This window comes from Globicephala melas, chromosome 3, assembly GCF_963455315.2.
Source record: "Globicephala melas chromosome 3, mGloMel1.2, whole genome shotgun sequence".
In the NCBI taxonomy this organism is placed as follows: domain Eukaryota; kingdom Metazoa; phylum Chordata; class Mammalia; order Artiodactyla; family Delphinidae; genus Globicephala; species Globicephala melas.
This window is the reverse complement of record NC_083316.1, coordinates 165,753,430-165,761,119: the sequence shown is the minus strand read 5'-3', so window position 1 is coordinate 165,761,119 and position 7,690 is coordinate 165,753,430. Positions and strand designations below refer to the sequence as shown.

Here is a 7,690-nt window from a genome sequence, read left to right as displayed (position 1 = left end):
CTGGGTGTCTGAAAGCCTGTTTGGGGGTGTCTGATGGCTCCTGGATGAAGGTGTCCGGTACTTTTGAGATATTTGGCGTGTTTTTCAGATTTTGAATAGTTTGGGGGCATTTAACAGACCTACGTGGGTGTCTGACCTATTTGAGGGTGACTGAAAGCGAGTATCTGATGGCATCTGCCTGGGTGTCTGGTATGTGTTTGGGGTATCTGGTGGTACCTATACTGGGGTGTCTGGGACCACTTGAGAGATATATGACTCATTTTTCCAAGATCTGTAATCTTCATTTCCTGTAATCTATGCTGCCACGTCTTCACAGGAGACAGCCCTGTTCTCTCCATTTCTCGTACTCTCCCCTCTCAAACTTCTCGTCCCCGGACTCATCCCCCTTAGATGTCCCCAAGCTTCCACTGTACCCCAACTCCCGCATCCAGACACCCCCAACTCCCCAAGCCGCCCCCCCCAGTACCGCTATCTTCTCCCAGGAAACCCCTCCCAGTTCCGCTAATCACCCAGGCCCCCGTTGACCCCACAAAACGCCCCTCAACCCCGCTGATCTCTCCTTAAGATCCCCTCTAAGCGCCCCCCAGTCCCACAGATACCCCAGCGCCCCACTGACCCCCTCCCCAAAAAAGCCCCCCACCCCGCGGATTTCCCCTCAGGATCGCCCGTAGCCCCCTTGCTCCACTAACCCGCCCTTCAAGGATCACTCTCACCCTCCTCGCAAATACTCTTCAGTCCCCTCGCCCCGCGTAAACCCGAGCGAACGACCCCTGCCTGAGGCCCCAGGTACAGCTTCAACCCAAGTCCTTAGTTACCCGGACCCACCGATCCTCGCGGCCACGCCCCCTTCCGGGCCCACACCCTCTAGTCCGCCCTCCGGGGCGGAGCAGCGCGTGCGCACCTCGCCCGCGCGGCTTCCCGCTTCCGGCTCCGGGCTGAGGGCGGCAGTGGATCCCGGGAGGCCGGGCGGCAGAGGCGGCCGGGACACTAACGAAGCTGCGGGCGGCGAGTGACCAGCGGGGGACCGAGGTGAGGCCGGCGGGGCGGGGCTGAGGAGAATGGGGTTCGGGCCCCGAGGAGGCGCCGTCGGGGCCCGGGGGCGGCGTCGGGCGCTAGACCCCCGGGGCTGCCTGGGCTTCGGGCCCGGCCCCCATGGGCTCGTCCAAACTGGCGGGCGGGTCCTGCAGTGCAGGCTGCCCCTTTCGTGCATGTGGGCTGTGTTTGGCGAATGCAGAGTGCAGACGATGCCCGCCGGTTCTGTCCGAGCCCCAGCGCTTGGGCGGTGCAACCTCCGTGGTTCAGCCGGGAAAGGACACGGGTTCTAGGTTCTGGAGCTCCCCGGGGCAGGACCTGGGATGTGGCGATAACCATAAAAATACCCAGCACCGGGGGGACTTGAAGCCTCCGAGCAGCACTTATTCCGCGGAGCAGACGTCCTCCTGACAATTGATCGTTGGGGTAACAAAAACATACGAAGTGTGTGTGCTTTGGGTCTTTCTTAGTTCTCTCTCCAGTTTCTCTCTTGTGGGAGAATTTAGATGGTGCGGTGCAGGAATGAGAGGCCCTTTGGTCCTTGCACGGTTTGTTGTAGCTGTCCTCTTGTCTTTTCTACCTGGCGCTCTGTTGAGATCGAAGCGGTAGAAGAGATGGCTGGCCCAAGGGGTCAAAAGTGTTCGCGAAGTTTTACCACAGAAGCGAAGAACACAGCTTTTCCCCCTTTTGCCTCCGTTCGGGGAGAGTGGAACTCCAGCCAGGAGCGAGGAAGGGCGGGTCCCTTCTTGTTGACCAGAGAGAGTTCAGGACAGGTGAACAGCCCTATGGCCAAGGGCGATCTGGGGATGATTTTGCAGGTATCCGGGTGAATGAGTAATTCTGGAGCTGTACGGAGAAGTGTCCAGAGCCCAGGCTTGAGTGTCAAATCAGATCTGGGTTCTGGTGCCAGTTTCCACCACTAAGTCTCAGTCTCCCCACCTTTAAACCGGGAATAAGGATTGGTTGGGGATTTGATGGGGTCATATGTGTAAGGTGCATGGCACAGCGCCTAGCATATGGTGAATGCTCAATAAATGTTATATACTCCGTGCATATGGTATGCCCCCAGGCCTGTATTTTAATTTTAATTTTTTTTGAAGTACAGTTGATTTACAAAGTTGTGTTAGTTTCAAGTGTACAGCAGAGTGACTCAGTTATGTATATTCTTTTTCAGATTCTTTTCCATTATAGGTTATTACAAGATATTGAGTATAGTTCCCTGTGCTATACAGTAAGTCCTTGTTGTTTACCTGCTTCATATATAAACAGGTAAACAACAGGTGTGTATATGTTAATCCCAAATTCCTGGTTTATCCCCCACCCCCGCCATCCCCTTTGGTAATCATAAGTTTGTTTCCTATGTCTGTGAGTCTACTTCTGCCTCCTAGATAAGTTCATTTGTATCATTTTTTTTAGATTCCACATATAAATGATATGCGATATTTGTCTTTTTTTTAATTTTTATTTATTATTTATTTTTGGCTGTGTTGGGTCTTCGTTGCTGCGCACGGGCTTTCTCTAGTTGCGGCGAGCAGGCGCTACTCGTCATTGCAGTGCACGGGCTTCATTGTGGTGGCTTCTCTTGTTGCAGAGCATGGACTCTAGGCGCACGGGCTCAATAGTTGTGGCGCACGGGCTCAGTAGTTGTGGCACACGGGCTCAGTTGCTCAGCGGCATGTGGGATCTTCCCGGACCAGGGTTCGAACCCGTGTCCCCTGCATTGGCAGGCGGATTCTTAACCACTGTGCCACCAGGGAAGCCCTGTCTTTCTCTTTCTGACTTACTTCACTTAAATATGATATTCTCTAGGTCCATCCCTGTTGCTGCAAATGGCATTATTTCTTCCTTCCTTCCTTCCTTCCTTCCTTCCATCCCAGGCCTGTATTTTTAAGTTGACATTCCAAGTAATAAAGAGTCTGGAAAGTTTGAGCATCTCGGTTGTTTGGACTGGGTCAGAGTTTTATGCTTTATCAGTAGCTTGCTAGCTCTATGGCTCAAGCCCTTTTGAGTGGGAAAGAAAAAAAAAAAACGTTGCTCTAAATCCAGTAAGAGCATACAGCCGGCGGGCATACTAAATTTAATTCTTGTAAATTTAACTTGTTTGGGGTTTGTATCGCTTATGTCCCTTTTCAATGGCATACCTGAGAGAAAGGAGAAAGGGATTCTTTGGTTCCTTTCTTTCTCTTTTTTCCTTCAGTCGACTTGAGAATGCCCCCACGCTGAAAGTTGTGGTGGCATGTACGTTGTTCCTGGCAGAAACTGTGGTATAATTTTCATTCTTGTCACACAGTAACGATTACAGCTGGCTGCAGGGCCCGTTGCCCATGTCACCAGCGCCCGGGACTAGGGCTGTAGTCACCAGCTGTGCCTCCCTGGGTGTTTACCTTCCACGTGTTTAGCATATTTCTGATCCTTGTGTCAAGGTCTCCTTCATTTTTCTTCACTCATCCTGGGTCCTGTTTCCATTTCCTCAAATTCCATCGATGACTTTTTAAACACTTTCATCTAAACATTTTCATCGGGACGCTCTTAAATCATTTTAAGCCCAGAGGTCTTTGTTACATCCAGCCCAATCACTGTTTCTTTGTTAGTTAAACTTTACTTTTCCCCTGAAAGTGGCAAAGAGCCGCTCTGTTTTGAAAACCCTCTCTCCAGGTGCAAAACAATTCCAGTCACAGTTCTGGAGCGGCCCGGTAGGAATTTTTTTGGAGGAGGAATGTGGCTGACGGGGGAGGGGCAGAGTGATTAAAATAATGTCCTTGTGGAAGTCTCAGGGAAAGGACCCCTGCAGCTATGCTCATTTTTTGTGTGGTTAAAAGTGCCTTGGGTGTAAACTAAATTCTACTGGCGTTTCTCTGCTTTTGTTCTTAGGTAGATTAATAGTTTCCACCGAGATTAAAGTAGTGTTTGGTTACGTTCAAAGTAGCAAATACACAGCCGACTTGCCATCGTGTCTTGAAAAAATAATGTTCTAAAGGTTTAATTTAGAGTATTTACGGTTAATGCATTGTGGGTGGTTACATTTTATTTTATTTTGTTTTCATTTTTTTTTAATGGCTGCATTTGTTGTTGCACGGGAGCTTTCTCTAGTTGCAGCAAGCAGGGGCTACTCATTGCGATGGCTTCTCGTGTTACGGATCACGGGCTCTAGGTGCACCGGCTTCAGTAGTTGAAGCATGCAGACTCAGTAGTTGCGCTGCATGGGCTCAGTAGTTGTGGCGCATGGGCTCAGTAGTTGTGGCGCACGGGCCTAGTTGCTTCGCGGCATGTGAGATTTTCCCAGAGCAGGGATCAAACCCGTGTCCCCTGCATTGGCAGGCGGATTCTTAACCACTGTGCCACCAGGGAAACCCTTGACCTGTTTTAGACTTCAGACCTCCAGAACCAAAAGAGAATAGATTTCTGTTGTTCTCAGCCAGCGTTTGTGGTAGTTTGTTACAGAAGCAATAGGAAAATCGTGCACCTGGTTTTCCTTCTCATTTGACTTGGGAGCCTCCTATGCACACCCCTGCGCCATCTCATTTCCCTTTCCGTCTGTCCTTCTACCACGGAAGCTTCTAACATTCCAGGCTTTTTAACATTCCCCAGCAAGCCGCTGTCACCCCACCTTCGCTGACCTGCCCTGCAGCCCCTTCTCTGCACACATAGCCGTGAGCACCGTGAACACAGAGGTGGCAGCAGGGAGCTCAGATCTGCTTCGGTGATATTGGAGGTGCAACTAAAACTCTCTAATCCTCAGTTTCCTGTCTATCAAATTAGAAACATAATACCACTCCTTATTTCCTAGGGTTGTCATTGCGTGTGGAGTGCTTCTGCAGTGTTTGCGTGTGTTCGTTCATTCCTTTATTAATTCATTCAGCAGATTATTACCTGGCACCCTCTGTGAACCAGGTCCTAGGGTTACAACAGCAAACACAACTTTGCTTTTTTTTTTTTTAAATAACTTCTTTCATAACAAATATATATCTACATATATATACATATATATATATATATATAGTATTTTTCTTAAACGAAGTACAACCACAGTGGTCTCCTCCAGAAATCCGAGGCCCAATTATAAGTCACACCTGGTAAATCAGTGCTTCTAAATTTGTCACCAGGTTCCCCCTGCACCCCCTCCCCGCTTATGATCAGGAAGCTAAAACCTTCCTTGTGGTGTTTCTCCCTCTTCTAGAATATTCCCAGAGCTCTGATCAAAGGGGAAGGCCCCCAGCTTCCCCACCTGCTGGGGAGAGCTCTGCCATCCACAGGGTCAGCCATTCTGCTGCTGCTTTTTTTAATTGGGATATTATAATTCATATACCATAGCATTCACCCTTTTAAAGTGTATGAGTCAGTGGTTTTTAATATAGTCACAGAGTTGTGCAACCATCACCACTAATTCCAGAACATTCTCATCACTGGAAAAGGAAATCTCCTACTCATTAGCAGTCACCCCCCATTTCCCTGTCCCCAGGCACAAATCTGTTTCCTGTCTCTATGGATTTTGCCTGGACAACTGATCTCTAGTCAGTAAGCAGAGGGAATTCTCTGGTGGTCCAGTGGTTAAGACTCCGCGCTTCCACTGCAGGGGCGCGGGTTCCATCCCTGGTCGGGGAACTAAGATCCCACATGCCGCAAGGCAAGGCCAAAAGATAAACAAACAAACAAACGAAAAGCAGAAACGGAGTTAAGGTGAAATCTGAAGGCCTTCTAGATGGTAAAACTAAACACTGTCCCCGGAGATTTTTAAAAACTGGGGTTGCTTTCCGTTGGTCTGGAAGTTTCGCCTTGTAGATGGGCGTGGATAGGGGGGCTTCTGGGACACTGTGTGTTTGGTTTTGACCACGATCATAATGAAAACTACCATTTTACACAGTGATGCCATAAGCATGCGCACACGTGCACACACACACACACACACACACACATACCCATGGGATCCAAAGTTTTACTCTGGTAGTTTCTATTCTATTTTATTATAAGCTGTCTTCCCAACTCATGAATGGGCCTGGTCCTCAACTGGTCCTCAATGTCAGAATGCCACACCGGGGTCCCAGTGCACCAGACGGTAAAAAAATGTTTAGAAAAGGATGAAGCACTTGGTGACACAATAACTCTGACTTTTGAGGAACTGTATTAGTTTCCTAGGGTTACTGTAACAAATGACTACAAAATGGGTGGTTTAAAATGACAGAAATATATTCTTTCGTGGTTCTGAAGGCCAGAAGTCTGAAATCAAGGTGTGTGCAGGGCCATTCTTCTTCAGAAGGCTTTAGGGAAGGATCCTTTCTTTTGATGGACTCTTTCAGCTTCTAGAGGTGGCCAGAGGTGATCTTTGGCTTTGGCCAGCTTTTTTTTTTTTTTTTAATTGAAATATAGTTGATTTACAATGTTGTATTAATTTCTACTGTACAGGAAAGTGATTCAGTTATACATATATATACATTCTTTTTCATATTCTTTTCCATATGGTTTATCACAGGATATTGGATATAGTTCCCTGTGCTATACAGTAGGACCTTGTTGTTTATCCATCCTTCTGCCTCCATCTTTTTTTAAAAAATAAATTTATTTTATTTATTTTTATTTTTGGCTGTGTTGGGTCTTCATTGCTGCGTGCGGTTTTTCTCTAGTTGCGGTGAGCAGGGGCTACTTTTCGTTGCAGCGCTTTGAAATTGCGGTGGCTTCTCTTTTTTTTTTTTTTTTTTTTTTTTTTTGAGGTACGCGGGCCTCTCACTGTTGTGGCCTCTCCCATTGTGGAGCACAGGCTCCAGACGCGCAGCCTCAGCAGCCATGGCGCGCAGGCTCAGCGGCCATGGCTCACAGGCCTAGCTGCTCCGCATCATGTGGGATCTTCCTGGACCGGGGCACGAACCCGTGTCCCCTGCATTGGCAGGCGGACTCTCAACCACTGCGCCACCAGGGAAGCCCCGCGGTAGCTTCTCTTGTTGCAGAGCACAGGCTCTAGGCACATGGGCTCAGTAGTTGTGAAACGCAGGCTCAGTAGTTGTGACTCGCAGGCTCAGTAGTTGTGACTCGCAGGCTCAGTAGTTGTGGCGCCCGGGCTTATTTGCTCCACAGCATATGGAATCTTCCCGGACCAGGGCTCGAACCCGTGTCCCCTGCATTGGCAGGCAGATTCTTAACCACTGCGCCACCAGAGAAGCCCCTGCCTCCATCTTCACATGGCCTTCTCCTCTCTGTGTGTCTGTCTGTCTCTGTATCGGTGTGTCTCTCTGCGTCCAAATCTCCCTCTTCTTTCCCTTATAAAGACACCGTCCTTTGGATCTAGGAGGGCCCACCCTAAATCCAGGATGATCTCATCTTGAGATCCTTGACTTGATTACATCTGCAAAGACCCTGTTTCCAAATAAGGCCACATTCTGAGGTTCCGGGTGGACATGAATCTGGGGGGGACCCTATTCCACGCCCCTCAGGAACTTTCTATTTCCAGTGACGTGTAAATGAGAACAAGTTTACAGGGGTTATTAGTACTTCATTCTTACACTCTTTAGAACACATTGTAATTTTCAGGTATTTTAAAGCTAAGTGTTGAACTTCGGCTCACTCTCAGGAACCCAGTAAGTAAGAAGAGGAAAGAGGAGATCTTCAGGAAAACTAGTTCCTTGTTGGCAGCTTCTAAATCTGAATCTGCTGTGAATATAATTTGCTA

At 48.6% G+C, this 7,690-nt stretch overlaps 1 protein-coding gene across 1 annotated transcript in view; it reads left to right on the top strand.

Annotated features, from left to right (window-relative positions):
* The first annotated feature begins 897 nt into the window (after positions 1 to 897).
* The window catches only part of ARHGEF18 (Rho/Rac guanine nucleotide exchange factor 18), a 60,065-nt gene continuing 53,272 nt past the window's right edge, over positions 898 to 7,690 (top strand). Inside the window, exon 1 of the mRNA XM_060297252.1 lies at positions 898 to 1,029. The gene's annotated coding sequence lies outside the window, so the exon portion shown is untranslated. The remainder of the gene's footprint in view (positions 1,030 to 7,690) is intronic.